Here is a 22,014-nt window from a genome sequence, read left to right as displayed (position 1 = left end):
CTGCAAAGACTGCTAAAGAAAAGGGAAGGGGACAAGGAAAAAGACAGAGACGTGCACTCAATTCTATTTTGTTAACCAGCCGCACATAAACACATATATAGCCTATAACCTATTTAACTAGTAGTATAAATAATATTGTACAACTTTCATCCTGTGTTTTAACAATACTTTTCCTGCCTATTTATTGTGTATTTTCTATACAAATACATTTAGTGAGTCTTCGCTCGTAATCTGACATATAAAGAGTTACGTTATTTACGAATATTTGACGTGATAAACGTCAGGCCGCACAGATGAGAGCACCACGTGTTACCACGTGTCACTGAGCAAAACAGTAACAAACAGAAATTCAAAAGCTAAGTCAGTGAAGGCTTAAATTCCATCACGTTATAGGCTACGCCGAATATAAAAGTTTAACTTGTACGTACAACTGAACATGAACAGCTGTTATTTGGCACATTTACCTTTATCTACCTGTAGCCTACTTTAAAATGTTTTTCATTTGTGTAACCTCAGGTATATTCAGTCATATTAAATAATATGTTTGACTAAAACCATTTAAGTTTTTATGTTATCTGACAAAACATTTACATTGTGGGATTAGACGAAATCGAATTCCTTAGGACTGACTTCAGCACCGTTTCACGGACAGCGCCAGAACACGAGAACGCGAACAAGCTTAGTCATAGGCTATTCCAACAGAATAGAATAGAATAGAATAGAATAGAATAGAATAGTTTTTGACATAAGCTAATCACAGGTAATCATACTGCAAGATAATTGAAACAATTGAGCGAAAAACAAAACTACACAACAAACAAATAGCCTAATAACAAATTATCAAAGAGTGGAATCGGGTGAAGAGGTAAGCTCCCTAAACTCTAAATTCTTGGAGTGAAGCACGTTTGGTTAACGGTAGGGTTACTTTTTGTAGTCTGACCCAGGTCCTCCTGATTCAATCTTACACTTATTTTACGCCCTACAAGAGAACCATGCTGATATTTCAGACACCTGTAGCTTTACTCATTGAAAAAGATAATCAGCCCTGTTGCCCCCCCTGCATCGAATTACAGCTCTTTTTCCTCTTTCGGTGTTTTCTTTGATCCCATAAAAGAGTAAAAGAGAAGGATTAGTCAAACAAGTCAGCGAGTCAACTCTATTTCCTTTTCCCCTTTCTATTTTAAGTCAGAAAGGGAATGGTCAGGGTGGAAGTTTTCCATCGACGTCTATCCATCCTCAGTCTGCTGTGGAAGGTTAATAGCTCTATAATAGATGGCAGACGAAAATTGAAGGGGTTGATATAACTAGCTCCCAAATTTGACCTTAAGTATTTAATGTTCATCCTAAACCTTTAGGATCTATATTTGAGCTTATTCGCGTCACAGTTATGATCATATAGAAATAATTGTTTATTTATAACAATTTACAATAACAAAATCAACAATTTATTGCTTATGAAAAGGTATGCTATGGCAGAAAAAATAAAACATTTTGAAACAAATATGGACACAATATCGTCCGTTTATTTATTTTTTTCTCTATATTGCTTAGGAATGACAGACCTTGATAAGACAATCAGACACATATACAACAACACCTACATATATGCACAGGCCAACGAAGAGGCTTAAAAGTTGGCACGGATTCAATGGTCAGATTATCCAATCTAGGTTTACTTTAATAATTTCGTTAATTTGCTAAATAAATTCGTTAATTTAAAATATAAAACTAAATTCTTATATGTAAACTGCCGTTCTTGATATGATAGATTCATAATTAACTACCGTAATGGCAGAGGTCACACATAAAGAATTTATTTCACACACGCTTCTCCTTTTCCACACCATAACACGGGACTAATTTCACGACGTCACGTATGCGTTTTGGTACATTTGATTAACATTTTGTCAAATAAGCGTGTCAAACACTGCATTTATTTAATTAATAGGCTGTATCAAATTCTAAATACATGATCTTTTCGTAATACAATAAATATAATGACTAAATTAATTATTTAAAAAGCCTGTAACAAATATAAAGTTATAGTCAAAAATAAATAATAGATTCTGCTTTGTAATCTAACAATAACAATTTGTACGCAATGTATTAAGCAATAACATTTGAATGTAGACTAATTTTGGCCTCAATAAATAAACTTCATAAACTCTCACAACCCCATCAGTTAAGCAATTAATTCAGCACAAGATCTACCAAAAGATTGGCTGCTGATGAGTGAGATGCTTCAATTTCACTGTTTAAACAACAGGCTATACGTGCTGAATTTAAGACTTGGATTTTGGAATAGGCTACTTGATCAATAGGCTACTGAATACGGTTCAATCACTGGACGTAGTTCAGAAAGAGTTAACTACCACATTGCAGACTAAACACCTAAAATGTGGTTGTGAGGACAGAGCCTAACCGGCGCCAGACTAGCAACAATGGCTTTAATGAACGACAACGAGAAGCCTAATACAACGGAGATCAATCTCACGACGGACTCTGCCTTTCTGATCATTTCCAGCTTCAAATAAATATTCTATCATCATTTCAGTCATAAAGATTACAATATATGGCATAAAGTTGTGCATTTAATCTCCGAGTCGTCTGCTGCTTCACTCGACCCCATTTTGTAGTCAAAACGAATTTCCAGGTCATTTGCATATGCAAATTAGGGTTAATTGCAAACCCTGTCAGGCGGTGCGTGGGAGATGTCAGAACGCCATTTTTGTTTTTCATTTAGACCAGGCTTGGGGATTTGTCATTGAGAAAACAGCTCTTACCGTTTCCAAATAACCATTAATTTTGTATGGGTTGGGGTAAAACTTGTTTGTGTAATAGAGAGTTCAATAGCCTAACCAGTATTTGCCTATATGTCTAATGTTCACATATCTTCCCTGTAAAGACACAAAAGCCTATTGATTAAAAATGTGTAGTTGATGGTAGCCTACTGTTACAATGGGACATTTTTCCAGAATTAGCAAAGGTATGTTAAATGTTTTTTCTTTCTTTCTTCCTCCTCTTCCTATTGGGTGTTTTTGTTTGTTTTATTTTATTATTATTATTATTATTTTTGTATTATTATTATTATTTTTGCAGTTATCCAATGCAAGAGGCACGCTCCTCTACTGAGTAGTTATACTCAGTTGGATTTATGGTAACAAAAGATGACATTTGAGTTGCTAATCACGTATCGGGTTCCGAACCGACCAGCATTCCAATCAAAAACCAGAACTTACAAGTACAGCCTAGCACGTATAACAGCTCAAAATAAAGACTTGTTTTGGATATAGGTCTTTCTACACTATTATCGCTGTCTACACACACAATCAAACACTCAGTGGTGGACTTACCTTACTTCCACTCTATCTTACCCTCTTGCAATATAATTAGTTTGTTATGTGTTCACTTGTAAACCACATTTGAGATTTGTACTGTACCTCTAAATGCTGAATCAGGTGAAAAACAACTTGCACCTGATAATTATTATTACAATCAGCAGAACCAACCAGTCTATTGCAAATAAAAAGTGATGCACTGATGAATAGTTAATATAATATCACATAGAGAAAAATGACTAAACACCTGAAGAAAAGTCAAAGGATGATAAAGTTTGTAATGCTGCAGTTATGAGATATTATATTGTTCTGCGCTTATTTCTTTCTTTATCATTTCATTGTTTTAGTATCCATATATCATCTCATTCACCCTGCTAGCCTATTTCATTTGAAATCACTTTCAATAAAAACACGAGTTGCACAAACACCATGCATTTTTTTTTACCGACATTTGTCTGAATGCATAGACACAATTTCAAGATAGAACATAAGATTTAGGCTACTCCTGAGTCATTACTGGCAGGAAGCGGGATTTAGGCTGTGTGCCAATGTACGTTGCGTTCTCCTGAAGCCCGAGCTCACGTTTTACCAAGAGGCCGATTGTGAAAAGACCAGAATAGCTCAGCCCATGCAATTCAATCCCTGTCATGAGTTTTACTGCGGATAATCGTTTTGAGAGCCCTAGGACACTTTCGTGGCCAAAAATCGTGGTGCGGAGTTAGTCATACGCCTTCCCGCAAACACGTGCTCTTATTAGGAATAAATCTCAACAGCCTGACTTCTGGAGCGCGCGCTGGCTAAGAAAACCATACAATAATTTCTCCCAAGCAGCGTCTCAAGCACACACGCATATAATGCCGCGAATAATAACACGGTTTTATATGTAGAAATATACTTAAATGTGATTGACGGACTGTTTACTCACTAAGGAGAAATCGGAAATCTGGAACTTCCGAATTTTCTGTGTGGTTTTATTAGCCTATCCAACATTTTCCGGAGGCCTGAGGTCTAAATTGGGAAAGCATAAAACGCAAAGTGTTCCTTTATTTTAGGAGAACCTCCTAGTGATAAAAACGTGTTGGAGGATCCCTCGGGAAATGACTGAGACGTGTTAAAGCAATGGACTAGTAGAAACATGTTGTTGGTCGATAATTGATGATAATGACCCTGGGACGTGCCATCACTGAGCGGTGTCTGTCTGATTCTCACAGCATCTCTGTTGGACACGATGCCTTGGAGCATTATCTCTAACTCATTACTTCTCGACGGGTTGGCTTTCACGAAGGGTTCTAGGCCCGCATGCCCTCGGTGCCCTGGTAACTGCGGCTTTCGCGTGCTATCCAGATCTGGAGAAAGGACAACAAGCAATGGAAATCGAAGGAATTTGAGACAGAGGACGCATTAAGAGTCTGAGCTTTTAGAAAAGGGGACTCGGACGACTGATGGAAAAACCAAGACGAGCGGCCTCTGACAGAGTTGTCTATTTGGCAGTCGCGCCTCCTATTGAACCGGTAATTTATTCAAAGGAGATTTTTATCCCCAGCGATCTGATTCTTATGATAATCAACCGACCGAGACCCCTTTCTGTCCCCTTGTCTGGGGTCTACTCTCGGTCCTGACGGTTAAAGCTGATTTGCACGGTTTCACCCTGCCGATTCAGTGGTCACATTCCTAGACACTCACAGAGGAAAAGCCAAAGACAAAGGGTTGCTGGGAGCGAGTGCACTTGATTTAGACTGTGGGTTACAGTTAAAGGAGTCTCTAAGTCAAAGTGTTCTTAGTTCTTCTACAAAAGGCACTCATTTCACCACTGCATCACAACAATCAAGGCCTTCCTGAGGCTCAGATATAGAAACTCCACAGTGAACGTGTAGGCATTTACACAGCAAATATTCTTATTTGAGAGTATCAAACTTAGTCATTGCATGTCAGTTATAATCTATACATTATATTCATTATAAATAATGTCTAACGCAAGAACCGTTAGAGACAACTTAGCCTATTATAATTGTTAACAAAAGAGTGCAAATTAAAATGCTTCTCCTTACATTTAAAAAGCCTTGCATTGCTAATTCAAGAGGGTGGGGACAAATTGTACCCGCAACGTGTCATAAGGGGAGGGCTTACAATATGCTATATGTTTTTTTGGCTTGCAGGTTGAGGCCCACAAGCATTTAATACGCGGAATGATGAGAGGGGGGACAACGAGCAGCTCATTTCACTCTCCGTAGGGGAGGAGAGGAGCATCTCAATGGGAAATATGGGTGAAAAGACTGCGTTCAGCCCGATAAGGAGACGCTGAATGGATGGGGCCACTGCAACGTCACGCGGAGCCGCAGCCATGAAGCGGAGGACCGAAGCGCTAGACAACATTCTGGAGTGCACGCAGCTGGCACGCGCACATTTATCATTGCGAACCGTCCTAAAGATCGTCGATGCGCGTGGATAGGAGTGAGTATACGCTATTATTTATGTCTGTATAGTAGAATGCATTCATAAAGCTACTGCATGATTTTATTTAAGGGTAAAGCGAGAATTGTTAGAAATAAGTCCCAGAACAGGTTGCGCGTGTAGCGGTCCTTGTAGGGTTTGGCGCTCGAGACGCGAGGCTGTTAGAGGTGATCAGGGCGCGTGCATCCGTCTTGGGAGCAATTAACAGAAAATAGTCAATAGTATCGTATCGGTAGTCATCTCATTTTTCACAGAAAGAAGCCAGTAGATGGTTTGAAGGTTAGGAATTCGTTATACGGATTCGCTTTAAGAAGACTCAACTCATAAGTCTGTATTTTGGTCCCTTACTTTAATCTGTAAATTATTGCCATTGAATAAGTCAGTGTTTTTTGGAATTTATTTATTTTATTATTATTCACATATCTTTGGTCTGTAAATGTCAGCGTCAAAAGGCTTTTTACAAATTAGAGTAATTAGAGTTACAGCAGTAAGCTTTATGTGTGAATAAAAAAGCCTTCATTTAGAATATATACCAGTTTTCTGATAAACAGGTACCGTGGGAAACATCGTGGTTTATCTGATGAGTTTTGACTGAAGCTTCTTTTATTATTAAGCCACAGAATAAAACAAGAATAACATAAATAATTCGTTCGTCTGATTCATTCCAACTAGCTGACGCAGGAAAGCTATAATGTGTATTTACAGAACTTTGCAGCAAATACACTCAAGAATTGTTTCTAAAAACCTTGGCTTGAATGACTGTAATTTGTATTGTGTGGTGTTTATGAGAAAGAGGCCTGTTCGCATGACGTGTCTAATTCTGATGGCCAGCGTTCAGATTTATCACAAGGCCGAGTGTCTGCTCACCACGTGGCTCTTTCACGCGCGCTTCGCTTTGTCGCATTTATCTTATATGATTAATGCGTTATACCTGTATATACTGTGTTATGACTTAAGTTTGGAAATATTACACAGACATGTAGCCTGTATATGTAGACTATGTAGAGCTACATATCCCCACACCACAACATTGCAAAATATTAACAATAAGATTGTGACAACTGACCGAAGGATGACCAGCGTCACTCATGGATTGAATCCTTATGGACTGTGCATCTCTTGCATTATACACTATGTTCATTGATGCAGTAAAATATCAGCAGTCTAAAGTAGGCTATGTGACGTAAATTGTACATTTATGTTAACACACACACACACAAAAAGTTGTTCTAGGTTGTAGTCTATATCAGGTTCGTCCCCACCGCGAACTTTAAGGTGTGGTCTATCTCATCTCTGTTGCTCATGTGGACTGTGTTATAGCTGGGCTATATCATTCCAAAATGTACTAGCCTATACACCGCTGTAATACTCAGTCGGAAATGTATTTCTAAAGTAAAAAAAAAAAAAAAAAAGTTCTTTTTTTGACGGTGTGCTCTTTTTTCTTCCTTCCCCCCATTTAGGACGTCTGTTAGAGAAAGAGAGAGATTTTACACCAGGGACAAGTTTCACAGGTAGCAACAAATATTAGGATATTCTGATTTTAATGTATGTAGCCTGCTGTTATCGTATTAGCCTTTGTTCTATACACATACACACACACACACATACAAACACACAACCAAGGAGCCTTTTTTAATAGCTATACTTATTTTTAGCCAAAGAACATTTGTAGTTTGTTTGTTTGTTTGTTTTAATTTCACAAAATACTGAATAGGAATAAAACGCACATGAAAATAATAGCTAACGACCAGTTTACTTGACAAAACTCGAATCATTCCAATTATCTTAAAAGCAATTTCCTCGACAAATAACAAGATTTAGTGTAACGTATCAAACTTTGTAAATAAGAAGTTTAGTCAAACTTTTTTTTTCGGTCTGTAGTATTTTTTATACAACAGTCTATACATTTCCGTTTCTTATCCTTATAATTGCTTCATTTTTAATTCACATGTTAATAGGTTTTCAGTTACTCGTAAACAGCTAATCAAATTAATGCATTCTCAATGTTGTCTTGCACGCGTTTCACGTCGACATAATCCTTAAAATAAATTCAGATACAGCCTACCATATCTAAAGACGCAGATACAAAGAAACAAACAGGCCAATGAATGTCTCCTCTGTAGTTTCGTATTCTTATTGAACTTATTCTTATGAAACCTAAGGTCAATATTTTGTATTCTTTTCTGATAAGATCCTAAATCAGCAATTTATTTTAGATTTGTTTGATTCGAATGATTAAGATTAAAAAGAGACATAAAAAACTAATCTTTTTTTTTAAAGCCTAAAGCATCGCTTATCTGAATCACACGAAAACAGCTAATCACGACTGTGTCTCTGCGGTGTTAGGTGGAGTGGATTAAACATCAGTTTAGGAAACCAACTAGTTACAGTCAAGTCTAACAGATCAGTAAATTAATGTACTTTCCCGTTCAATCTTGCCATCAATCAATATTTTTGCAGTAGGCCTACAAGAAAGAGGTAACCTTTTGAAGTGACGTATTATGTGACGTGAATATTGTGATCATCTCACCGCCACCATCACAAAAATAAATAAATAAATAACAAATTACAAAAATTCCATAAACCATCGAGGATAGAATATTTTTATTAATTAGATGTACACGGTTGTTGTGAGGCTGGTGTGAGATAACACACATAATTATATAAAAATATTATTATTGTTTTTCTTATATTGACATTTTAATATTCAGTTGTGAGGCTTTTTTTCTGAGCATGCATGAAAGCACGTTTGTGTGTGCTAACTGTTCATTTACAGGGAAGTATTCTAGCATTTACAATCAAAAAAGGCTAGTTGGCTGAGGACTTTTTTTTTCCTGTTAATAATTTGCTGGTGCTGTTAGTAAAATAATTAGATGATGAGCTGTGTGTAGAGTAAATAAAATGGTTTGAACTCGCCCGTGTCGCCATTTTCACCAGGCTTGAAAGGCTGTAATAAGTGATGACACTCTCTCCCTCTCCCTCTTCTCTTTGATTGCAACACCTCTGAGAGTGTATGGGGAGGGGCTCCCTTCACACAAAGGCTTTTAATTGGACCAGCTCCTCTTTTATTTGCATAAAATCAGATTGACTGAGAGTCTGAGACAGAGAGAGAAACTGAGAGAGAGAGAGAGAGACCTCATGATTCTGCCACTTAGCACTGGAAGACAGGCTTTTGAAACACAAACAACAGCGATTTGATTCTTTTTGCCTTTTTTTCCATCAGCACAGCCAGGGTCTATCTTCCCATTTAAAAATAAATCCCAGCCTTTGCGGGGTGCGTTTGAAGCCATCTCTCACACAGGGAGAATGATCAGCCTGCAAAATAAGACAGAGACAACAAGCAGTGAATGAACCCCTTGCATTTCTAAAAAACAGTTGAGACTGGTGAACTCATAGCCAAGTTTATACTAGCAAGTTTTAACCAGTCAGCTTTTAAAGGCGATGCCTGAGAAATAATTAGTAGTCTATATAAAAGACACCCCTAGCACAGTCATGATCATTAATGAATGACTTGTGTTAAACACATCAGGTTTAATTAACCCTAGTGTTCAAGTATAAATACAGTTGACTTCAATGCAGTCCTAATTACAAAATTAATAACAATAAAAAAAATCTTCCCTTTTCAGGTCCCAGTTCCACCCCGGTTGGGTTTTTCATATGGTGGAAGAGGACGGGTGGCCGGAGGGGTTGGCTGTTATCTTTGGTTATCTAGCTGTATGAGTGTTATTCATTCTTCATAAAGCTAGATAACCGAAAGTAACAAGAATCCCATTACACACCTGAAAGGCATCACCCCACCTTGAGATCTGTACTCCTCTCCTCTCCTCTTTTTCCTTCTAAGTCTCCCTCACTCTCTCTCCTCCTCAATCTCTGCATCTTTTTGCGAGAGCAAGTCACAAAATGGCCTCCATCACTGCTGATAGAGAAGGTAAGCAGCCTTTTTTTTTCTTAAACTGTTATTTTTTTGTTCGACAAACAAGCAATGATTGCTCCCCCTTCTCATATAAAGTATTTTGCAGCATCATCTTTCCTCGTAATGCCCAATCCTTGTCATTACCCTCCTTATAATGCATGTAAAAATAGTGTTTCCACTCTTAGTTGGTCTTAATGCGATTGTAAAAGGTGTGTTAACCTAGAACTAAAGGAATATGCAAGTACAAAACATCAATTTGTTTTTCTTTCTGAGAAGCCTGTTATGGAGCTTGTTCATATTTGTCATACTTATGTGCATGAAAAATGAAAGTAAACAAATTATAAGAGCAGATGTGAAATTTTCAAACTCAACTGCAATGTCTTTTGATGTAAAATGCATTACTCAGGGACTAGATCTGGCTAGTATAGACAAATAAATGGGATGTTCAATTCATAGACACATTGTAAACACAGAAAAATTAAGAGGAACAGGAAAAATGCACATTCACACCAGTAAGCAAAACACCTCTCATTATAAATAATGCATAGAATGAAAATAATGCTGAACAAATATCAGCAGGATGCACTTATTAAATGTAGGTTATTTTGTAGAATGAGACTTTGAAATTCTGATACACAAAAACTGCAGATTTGTCTGGATAAAACCTGGTTTATGCGAACATTCAGGGCAGTGGTGAGTTGGTCAAACATGATCATGTTTAATCTGTAAGTCTCAAAGCACAAAGCAGCAGGCCGAGGCTTAACACTAGGGCCACATGACGATCACCCACAGGTGCCTTTCTAACACCCAGTCTGGTGCTTTCCACGGTATTAGTCTGCAGCGAATGCACAAAGCTCATTCACTCGTTACCTTTGTTAAACAAGATTGGTGAGTTGAGACCCCATTGTCTTTTTCAATACCAACCCAGACTCCCTCAATTCAACTCATGTGTTTGAATAATTAACGGGCTAAAGCGTTCCCACACAAATTTGGCTGCTATTCTAAGCTTTAGATGCATTCGGACCTTGTGCCAGTGCTGAGAAACAATCAACAATTGTCTGAACTCAAATTTGTTAAGTTTGTGCTGAGAGGTTCTTGATTGGATGTGACAGTTGGCTGGGTTATAAATGGGGCTGGGATGGAGCCAGCATCGGGGATGACCGCTTTCTTAGTGGCAAAGCTTGTTGGGATGGTCCTGAATACAGGTCTTTGGGTTCAGCAGCTGAACCTGAAAAGTCTTTGGCCATAAGGAGCCCAATACCACAATTCTGCTTCACTATTATGTTTGTGATCAGTAGATGGACATCAGCCACCAGATCATCGCACCTTTGGACATGTTAAATGAGATTTAAAGGTTTTCATTTAGTAAACTGATTTAGTAATGCGATTTAGTAACAGGTACATTTTAGACGTTGAAAATGGAATCTATGTGGTGAGGCGCTGCATTACTGCTGTAGCCACAGACAGTGCTGCTGCATTGCAGGTGAAGGGATTAAACCGTAGATCTCTCAGAGCAAATGACAAATAGAGTTTGAATGTTGTCACTGATTAGATAAATGAGATTGAGGCAGATTGATCAAATGTGTGCTACATGTGTATAAAAATTCTACATGCACTTTTGCATTGACTAGATCGTGTCCTCCAATGTTTCAGACTGGTTTCTACCAAACAAATTTATTAAAATCACTGACAAAAGTTGCTATTTGTTTAGGATTGTCACATTGCATTCACTTATGGCAGTCCTATAAAACATTCAAACTGGTTGTGAAGCAGTTGTTATCCGCCCCGCTTATTCACTATGGTAAAACTAATGAATAATGAATTTTCAAATATATCTGTCAAATATACCAGTCTAGTGGTTGCATTTGGACTAGCCAAAAAAAAAAAAAAAAAAAGAATTTCCACACAACTGAAGCTCAAATCAGTATTCGCATATGTTCAGAACTTCACACAGCTCTAATTCTACACTCAATTGTAAATAAATGACTTTTGGTCTATTGTTTGTCAGGGTTAGTAAAAAGGCAGCTTTAGAATTTATGCTATAATTTGCAGTTATTTGTTTTGTCCTGATTTTGCCTGCTTTCCTTGTATAAATGCATTTATTATCAAAAAGACCTAAACTGAAACTTAACTCTATGTAGCAGATCATATCACTCATCATTGTACAAAAGTAGAATAAAATAAATATCTCAGAGTATATTCTTCAGGTGTTTGTTAATAATATTTAAGTGATGCTTCTTGGCAAATTACTTGAATTTGTTAGCATACCTTGACTGTCCAGCATTAAGGTTGCAGTTAGCATTCAAGTTGGACACATCAAGGCGTGTGAGATATAATGAAAGCCATTGCTGCTGGCTTCAAATAAAACTCAGAACGGTCTCTCCTCAGTTTTTTCTGGAGAGCAGGGAACAGATAGGAAAAGCTCGAATGGCAGTTTTCTTGCACTTAGCATTTCCAATTTCAAGTGTCAACTAGAAAACGAGGCATTGTGCCCTTATCTTTACCACCCCCCTCCACTCTCCCGTCAACTGTACTGTCAATAGAGCCAGTCCACTTGTCACAGAGACAATGGATTCCTTTACCAACCTTTTGACAGCATCCCAGTCACATCAGCCAGGCTGCTTTTAGTGAGCGTCGCTCTGATTCCTGCCCCCAGCAATGCTTCTCTTTCTTTGGACGGAACTCACCAACAGAGCCTCAAAATGGCTGCACTGCTGGAGAGGAAACTGAGGAATACACGCCGTTCTCTCTGACCCCCTCCTGCCCTAACGTCGCCCCACAGAACTGTGAATTCCCTTTGGGCTGTTAGAGAAGTCAATGGGCCCACACACACAAAGGGGATTAAACACTCAGCGGTAACAGGTGTAGCCAAACGCTGTCCTGACTACATGAAAGGCTGATTCATCACACACGCTGTACGGCGACAAGAAGACCACACCGTTCTCATTTCAACATTCAAATTTAGTCTAAAGGAATGAATGGGTAATTGCACAATGGGTTCATGTTTAGACCGTGTCTGAAAATAGCTGAATAATAATATCGAATGCTGCTATATGAATTATTTACACTCATAGATTTATTGGAGGACCAACTGAAGTAAACAAATATTCAGATGTTGTAAAATCATGCATCTGCTTGATTGTCTGATTTTAATGGGCCATTCTGTTGAAAGCTTGGCATGGACAACTAGTACTCGCTCTGGTGAAATGACTTTTTTTTTTTTTTTTTTCTGAAGCATCATTTGGATGGCTTTTCACATGCCGTCCACTCTCTGCCTCATTGTCCTGTGCTCTCTTCAACACACCTACATGTCCACTGAAAGCACACAGTCCTATTGTTACCTCAGCTGTTAATGTCAGAGGCCAGACAATGGTTCCTATTTGCAGTATTTGCATAAGGCACTTTTCCAGCAAGCGTTTGGAGTGGTCTTGAGAGAGGGTCCACTTTATCCAGCCACAGCAAAAAAATGTCAAGTGCCAATTAGGGACGGTTTGCTGCTTTTCAGCAGAACCCCACCCCTTCAATCCCTCTTTATTTACCCCTCAGCAAACTCTCTCACACTCCGGCCCGGCTAACGCCACCTTAAAACAAAGACCATCTCTACCTCAGCTACCTCAGAAACCATGCTGAGTCGTTTCCCCTTGTGGGACCATCCACCAGACAATTAAGACTCCCTGAGCTTCCGAGATGATTAAAAGGGATTTATAGTCCATCCTCTAAAGATATGGCTCAAGATGAACCTGTGAGATTGGGTTTCAATTTTGGGCTGGTACTGGTAATTCTGGTGCTTTCTGGGTAGAGGCTAGTATTTTTGCCATATCTCTGTGACCTATGAAAAAAATGGTGTAGAAACAATTTTCAAATATTACAACAAAAAAAAAGAAAGAAAAAATGTAACAAAGTTATTGCAAGTAACACATTTAATTAAATGTGGAGTTTTAAAAAACTCACAAAACAATCTTTACATATATACAATTTAATTTCCAATTAAACTTTTTTTTATTCCATTTAAATATATAAAATTCAATATAAAAAAGTAAAATTGGTAAAATTGTATTTTTATCTGGTGGGCAGGAAATATAATTTTCCACCCTGACTAGATTATTTTTAACATGGCATGTAAGATGATTTCACACATTTCATCCTCCACCCCAATGAGTGTTTCAGTGTTGTCTAGAACATTCCCTGTGATTTATCTGACTTCCATTTCCATTATGCTTCCAGAGCTCTGTCAACATGCATACTTTCAGGAAAACTTTCAATATTTTAATTTAGAACTATGACATGGATCAGTAGCTATGGATATAGTGAGCTTTTTAACACTCAAATAGGGTTTGCGTTTTGTGTGCACACTAAAATGCCATGAAGAAAGAGTATGTTCCAATCTTAAACGGCCATTTTTGTGCTCTCTGGGACACCGTTGTTCCTCCACACAGCGTTTAGTTCTGTTAGCCGCCTCCTGCCACCCAAAGGATTTATCCTTCACTCTCTGTCTCTTTCATTCAATATCTCTGTGTAGATTTTTTTCCCAGCCTTGATTCTCAGATGGCTGGGTCTGATTTGCATGCATTTGCATAATGAAAGTCATTTGCATGCTCAGGGCAGACTTTACCATGAGAACAGACATGAAAAGGTGTGCGTGTGTGTGCGCGCATGCCTGATCTTGCTTATGCCCTCACATGCTGATGCATTTATGCCCTTCATCTTTTCGTTTTCACTCTCAAACAGACCAACCATCCTTGATGCCAGGGAAAGGAAAGAGTGAAGAAGCGGGGCAGGTTGGTTGTGTGGCTGTCGTCCTGCTGGTGTTGCTGCTCCCCTCCCCTTCGCTGCTCGCCTGCCCCCTTCCTCCCGTCACGAGATGCAGTTTGCACAAAGCCACCATCTTAGAGCAAGCCGGGCATTAAATGGAAGTGGAAAATAAGCAGGTATGACCCACCATCACTCTCCTGCGTCTCACACCCTCCTCTCTCTCACCTCTTCTCGTTTACACATACTATCCCCTCTCGTTCCCCCTGTTAAAAGGCACTGTTCATAACAGCAGATGTGTTTGTTAATTGTGAATATCACACGTCCTGGTTGTGATAGGCGCTGAAGGGGGCGGGGAGATGTTTTGTAGTCATTTGCATTAAATCATTCCCCGACACAATGGCTGAGGCAGAGCTGCATCTGCAGGCATCAACGCTGAATAGATCGCCATCAGGGATTCTGCTGCCCTGTCGTCGTACCATGCCAGCCAAGGAGATGGCGTGCTGCCATTATTGAGAAGAACAGCAAGACTTCCCTTCTGCTTTCAGCTGTGGTCGTCATGATATTAGCTTTCCCATGAGTTTGAATTAGCTAAACCAATTGCTGTTTTTGGTCTTACATAACTATAAGCGAACATCTCTGACTATTTAGCATCTATTTAAAGACAAACTAATGGGAAAACATGCTTAGAGAGAGCAAGAGTAGGAGCAGAGAGCGTGATAGAGAGGTCTCAATGAGGACGGGCTCCATTTGTACGTCTTGGTTTCTAAGAGTCGCGAGCCAGACAAGTCCAGTATTGTTCTCCGTGGCGAGCTTACTGTGCCGCACTGTTATTAAGGCCAGGAAACTATAAGTTTAAAAACCGCTTAACCAAAACACCAATTCGAGCCGACTGTGCCTGATTAAGTGAGTTAGCAAAGTAAACAATACAGGCCATTGTCCTTCATTCTCTTAGAGGACTGCCTTTGTTTAAATCCCATCACTGAAAGTCCAGACAATACACTGGAGGACTAGCGTAGGTCCAGAGCTCAGAATCTCTGTTCAAGACAAGAAGATGCATGTTAGAACTTACAGAAATGTCCTGTGCCGCCAAAGTACCATGAGGTATGATGGCGGTATTAAATGGGAATACTACAGCACCATGGGATTTACTTGGTACCTTCATGTTATACTGTAGTAGCATGGAACATCTTTGTGACCCCAAACTTTTGAAAGGTAGTGCATAACTAATGCAACTACTAGAAAAGGATATCAATGTGTGCAAATCAAACTTTCAGAACAGCAACACAAAGCATTTTTGCAAACTGCAAATGTGGCCAAACGAAAACTTTTCCTGTTTTCCACTTTTAATCACATAAAAAATGCATGTAACATTATGTTTTAAATTCCAAAACAAGAATTATGTAGTTCAAGGGTGATACAACTCTTAATGCAGGTAGCAGAGAATTACAGGATTGCAGTCACACTGGGTCTACAATCATGTCATTGTTTTCAGTAATCTAAGTGTGCCACAGTAAACAGGTGGCAAACTGGGGGGAAGAGTGGCTGAGGGACGGCACGGTTAGTTATGCACAGTAAAAACAAAGCCAAAGCACATCAGATAAAAAAAAAAGGAACTAAGGATCTGCAGCAGCTTGCGTCTGGGAGCGTGCAAGGTGGCTGGGGCAAAGGGGCAGACACTCTCCTGTCTGCACACACACACATACACACAAGGCTCCCCTTTTCTGAGCAGCTGCTCTCGCCTCTCCATGCAGGCACCAGCCTTGGGAACCACCACGATGAGGCTCCCCCAAAAAATGGGCACCAGGGCCCCCCAAAATCTGAGTCTGTCTGCCCCCCCCCCCCACCTTCTCTGTCTCTCCCTCCCCCTCTTGACGATGATGCTGGGTGCCTGGGAAGGACTCAGAGTTCATGGTCAGACTGCCTATTGAGCTGACAGGCTGACTGTTTGCTCAATTCAGTCTTCTATTCAGCCGGGACAGGAGGAGGGAGACAGAGACACAGTAACACTCCAATGAGTATTCATTTAGGGAACACAACCAGAGGCAGAGAGGGAAATCGCGAAATAAAGAATGAAAGAGAAGCAGAGAGGGTGGTGCGTTTTTTGCGTCACGATACAGACGCCGACCATCATACAAAAACTTCCACTTATCCAGTTTTCTGACAATGAAACAGAGCGATAGAGTCATTGCAACCCTATAAATATAAACGAATGTGGATATTTGATCAGCTCTTGTGTTCTTAATCACCTGCATGCCTCGAGTTGCTTGTTTAAGCCGCATGGAGCGACTAAACTCTGGAGTTCTCCGGGTTTAGGTTCTGTCACATGCCTCGTCTTTGCTTCTGTTCCATGTTGTACCAAGCGCACAGGCACCGTCAACTTCAGCCTCAATCTCTCAACCTGGCACTCGGCCTGTCTGTGGTGTTTATTTGCTGCAACCTTCTTAAAATCCTACAAAACAGAAACAAATCATTAAAAATCCAATAACAGAACATCTTAAAGGACAAAAGCCAGTCCTGATGAGATAACCTGGCAGTTTTCAGTAATCAAATGTGTTTGATTTGAAATGGTCAGATATCAAGAAATATTATTTCACTAAACACATTTCCTGTTTCTTTTGTGTCTTTTCAGGTTTTTAGAGTCAAGACAAATAATGTGAAAATCCATTAAATGGAGGATCTGAGCGGAAACGGGCTGATGGAGTCAAACGGGTCTTTACTATGCATGTGCCCCAACATCAGATAAAAGACAGCACTTTAATTGTTCTACATGACTTCAATCATTGGCATTTCTCAAGCAGTTATAGCATCTAATGTTCTAAGTGCTGTATGAACTTAGCGTGTGCGCGTGTGTGTGTGTGTGTGAGGAGAATCTAAGAAAGAGTTTGTACAGGTCTGGGTCAAAGTACTCAACAAACTGTGTATTTGAACAAAAGCACTTGTTTGGATTCTCCAAGTATATAAAGATTATATTCGGGTAGTTCTATAGTGAATTTAATGAGGTTTTCTAGAAAATGTCATTTTTAAAGGCCAATCATTTAGCCAATCAATTAAAGAAAGCGATTTAAAAAATGTCTTATAATAAATTTAACAGTTTTATCTAGTCTGTCTTGGTACAATCTTTAGCATAATGCACTTTATAACACGCAAACTGTTTTGTTTTAGTTTGGTAGTTTTCAGAAAAATAAAGTGGCCTGTGTACATTCCCTATGTATTTTTCCAATAACTGATTACTAAATTAAATCTAACAGGAATTATTAGAAATGGTATGTGAGGCTCTGTAGATTCTGCATGTATGAGTGTGAGACCCACGGCAGCGGTGAACGATACTGCACTCTGATTGGACAGCTCAGTGTGTTGTGTGTCACACACTTGTTGGACAGAGAGCTGTTGTCTTTAATTTCTATGCAATTGCGTTGGGCTTGCAATCACCTGGAAGAGAAGGCAGATCAGAGCAGCTTATTTATGACAACAGGTTAAATCTGTTCTAAGGTGCGAAGAATGTTTAGCAGAATACGTATGAATATTTAGTTCGTACTAAAATAACAACAAACTGTGTCATCGACCACTAAAAAGCATCTTCATCTAGCTTTTGTGTTTTTTCATTTTTGTTTCAGCACTCAAATAGAAACAAATTTAAGGGGTTTTAAATGCTCTCTAAATGTCTCTCTGTATTTTGTGTTAAAATCAATCATGGCTGAAGAATTCAGTTGAATATGCAAATGTTTTACAAATATATTACAATTTGAGGAGAATTGTGCAATGTATTTTATAATCATTTTTCTTCAAATATTTTTTTATTACAGCATTATCCTTTCAGTTAAACTGAGATAATCTGTTTTTTTTATTTCCCTGCAAAATTTGACAAATCAAGTTTAATGTGAATGGACAATGGACTGATGAAATGGGGCCTTTACTATGCAGTTTGTAACTTCTGTATTTTTCTGGGATTTTGTAGAAAGTGATTTTCAGCTAGATATGTTCTTGTAATGATAACCATAATAACTTGTTATGCTATAGTTCAATTCATTATCTTACTGTGTGTTTTTCTTTTCATGTTTCAGTAGAACGCAAATGTATAAGATATTTTTGTTGCCTTTTTTTTTTTCTCCGCATGTGCCTTTTTAATGTCCTGGTGTGGATATTAATAAAAGTTTACTTTAAAAACAAACTTCTGCTGTAGTGATATTTTGGAGAACAATTTTCATATGCATACAATTAAATTCAAGAATCCTAAATGCACAGCATTGTCAGCAATGTCAGATTGTGAGTGAAACTGAAACTCACTCTATGGTATATAAGACTTAATCATTTTCTTTTTAAGATTTTTGGGATTTGTTCTGGGTTTATTCAACTAGCAATGAACCACATCCAGTCTAGAGTATTACAGTCCAACATTTCTTGGCCGCTCAGATCTGCGTGGCCGTGTGCCAGGAGACAAGGTGCATTAGTGTACTGTAGGCCGTAATGCTGCTGATCTGACACATGCTTTGGCGAGACCCAAGTCTGTGTCTGAATGTTAACTAGTCAATTAAACAACCAGAAATGTAGCTTACTCAGTCTCTGTGTATAGGACTACTACGGCAGTGGCCAAATGCCGATAATTTTTGAGTTTTCAAAAAGGTTTTTAGTTACAAAGAGTGCAAAATACACAAAATAATTTCAGTAAAAAAATTGACTACACTCAGTAGCATCACTTATAGAAGTGAATGAGATAGCATGCTGCAAATGGTGGTCTTTGTGGTCTCCAAAGAGAACAAAGGAGACCAGAAAAGAGTTATACATCCACCTACCAAAACATCTTATACAAAACTGCTGGCATTTCAAAATAAACCGGGTCAGTAAGTGAATGACAGAGAATCTAGATGTGTCCTTCACTGATGACCTTAAGCTTCGTCCATTCTGCCCAGTCAGTCAATGACTGTACTGTCAACTGTTTGTAAGCAAACTGCCTTCATACGCTTGTCATACATTACATTTTTATTTAAGGACGTTATTGATATTTAATAAAAGTATTTAATAATATGACATTTTTACACACTCTTTCTTATATATATTTTCACACATGTGCTTTTTTTTTACAATGTTGTGTGGTTATTAATAAAAGGTACTTTAAAAACAAACCTTTTTGCCTCAAACTCTTGATTTGCTGTGTATTATTAGTTAGTATGGTAGTTGTTAAGTGTGGGTAAGATTAGGGATGTAGAATATTATCAAAATTCTGCTGAACCACATGTGCTGAGGATTGTGGAATAGTGGCAAGAATGCATCTGTGGCCTCCAAAATGATGAAGGGGATCTCAGTATAGATTTCTTGTCTTCCTCCATATACTTTCTGTGAAGGCTTTCCCAGCGCACACTGATGACTGTCCTCAAAACTCCATCTTAGTAATCAAATCCCGAACAATTCCTGTCATCCGCTAACTGCAGAGTAAATCAACATTGATGTTACTTTGTTGAAAGAAAAAATTGTGCTCGATTTACTGTTGCCAATGACAATGGATCCAAAAATGTTTTATTCATCATTACATCACATTAACATTTTAATATTAACATTATTGCATGAAAATGACATACAGTGAATTAAGATACTGATTTAAACACATAATTGCAAGATTGCAAATACTAGTGGTATATATAAAAAAATAAGACAAATAGGACATTGCGTTAATTTTTTTTTACAATTTTACATTAAAAAAGGCTTTTCAAATTATTATAAATAAGTAAAGTTTCAATAAGGCTGTATTTTGTAAATGTAAACAAATGTGCACACAAACCAAAGATCAGACACATTGTATTAGTAGTAACTAAACAATTTGGTCATTGTGATGAAAGCTGGGAAAACAGTTCATGATTACTAGGATATCATTTATCAAGCAGCGCTTATATCCTCATGAATCACCGTTTCATTGTGCCTTTGACAGCTCCACTCCAGTCCTGAGCTGTGTCTGACATGGTGTCTGCCTGGTTTGCAAATCCCGTTCAAGCTGCTGAAGTCACTCGGCTAAAACAAAAGCAAGTAAATACAAGATGGAGGATGTGGGAAAGGAATTCGAACCCTGGAATTGCCTCATGGGAAAGCGAACAGCCCCAGTGGGCGTGTGCGGCAGGGACGAGGTCACCCCAGTCTGCCGTGTTGGTGTGAATGACGAGGGACCTGAGAGAGGAGTCAATGCAGACAACGCAACAATGAGAGTTTAAGGGTGAGAAGGAGGAGAGGAACAAGAGAATAGACCTGAGGTCAAGTTCAAGGCCATTCTCACTGTCTGGCAATGTAAATGAGGTTTAACACACACACACACACACACACACAAAAACACATTCACATAAACAAATTCACACTTTTCCCAGCCCACACAGTATACCCTCAAATACAGTCTCTGCAATGAGCTAATGTTTGTGCAACTATTATTTTGTAGGTTTAATAGGCTGTTTACACAAGAGCTCATTTCCACCTCAAAGCTAATAAAATAAAATAAAATAGTGACTTTATTTCCCAATTATGAATTCATATCACGCAATGCAACTTTATATTTTGCAATGATCTTTTTTTATGTTTCACTCAGAGGTGTAAATGGGCTTCAAGAGTTTCAGCAACTGCAACATATTTTAAAAGAGGATTTTATTTGTATTTCTAGTTTTTTTTTCTCTAAATCCATCATTATTAACACAATCTAAACAATATTACATAACAATCAAAACAATATATTGTTCAATATTAAGCAAAAAAGAGACTTAGACTCCAGTGTCTTTGACCTAAACATTCCATATAGGACCAGATGTTTTGCTCTGTCAGGATGGAATATTTTTCTGCTATCCTTTGGTTTTACTGAAACAGGTCTCTAAAACTCTTTTGTCTACCTTACACTCTCAAAAATAAAGGTTCTTCATTGGCATCAATGGTTCCATGAAGAACCTTTAACATCCATTTAAGCTTCCATTGAACAAAATACTCTTTATAGTGAAAAAAAAACCTCTCCAAAATAAGAAAATATGGTTATTTTTGTAACTGTTCATTGAGGGTTTTTTAGGAACCAAAATGGAACTTATGGCATCAGTGTGAAAAACTCCTTTTGGAATCCTTACATTAAGGGCGCAATTTATGTGATTGTTTGCATTGTTCAAGAATCAGCTAGTAATAACTTCACGAATGGTGAATTTCCAGCACATTCTGCACAACATACACACAAAGACGAACCACATCCTACATTATAATGAGTCAAAACAGCTGTCACTTGCTGATAGACTGTCAGAAGGACGCCTGTTAATTTGAAACAATGGAAAGCTGGCTGCACAGATTCACAGATAAATACCAGTATTTATTTACAGATACAACGCGGAATCTTAATTGCAGACGAAGGATTTTTTTTTCTTCCAAAAATGACTTTTTTCCTATAGTATATGATTTGGTGTATTATTATGTGCTGATAGACAGGACCACACACACACACACACACTCGTACAGTCTCTCACCCACACCCAGAGAACGTGCACAGTGTCCCAGTGCTGTTCCACAGCTGCTGCGAGTCGGCTTTGTGCCATGCTCCACCTCACTCTCTCCATC

At 38.5% G+C, this 22,014-nt stretch overlaps 1 long non-coding RNA gene across 2 annotated transcripts; it reads left to right on the top strand.

Annotated features, from left to right (window-relative positions):
• The first annotated feature begins 5,524 nt into the window (after positions 1–5,524).
• On the top strand, positions 5,525–18,401 carry LOC113116125 (uncharacterized). Of its 2 annotated transcripts, XR_003293979.1 has the most exons (5): positions 5,525–5,789; positions 7,250–7,300; positions 9,416–9,717; positions 14,431–14,630; positions 17,084–18,401. It is a non-coding gene; the product is annotated as an uncharacterized LOC113116125 (long non-coding RNA). The 2 variants fall into 2 exon arrangements; XR_003293980.1 differs by lacking the exon at positions 7,250–7,300 and having other exon boundaries at positions 5,775–5,789.
• Positions 18,402–22,014: the final 3,613 nt, after the last annotated feature.

This window comes from Carassius auratus, chromosome 16 (assembly GCF_003368295.1).
Source record: "Carassius auratus strain Wakin chromosome 16, ASM336829v1, whole genome shotgun sequence".
In the NCBI taxonomy this organism is placed as follows: domain Eukaryota; kingdom Metazoa; phylum Chordata; class Actinopteri; order Cypriniformes; family Cyprinidae; genus Carassius; species Carassius auratus.
The sequence above is the reverse complement of the archived record's forward strand: the minus strand, read 5'-3'. Positions and strand labels throughout refer to the sequence as shown.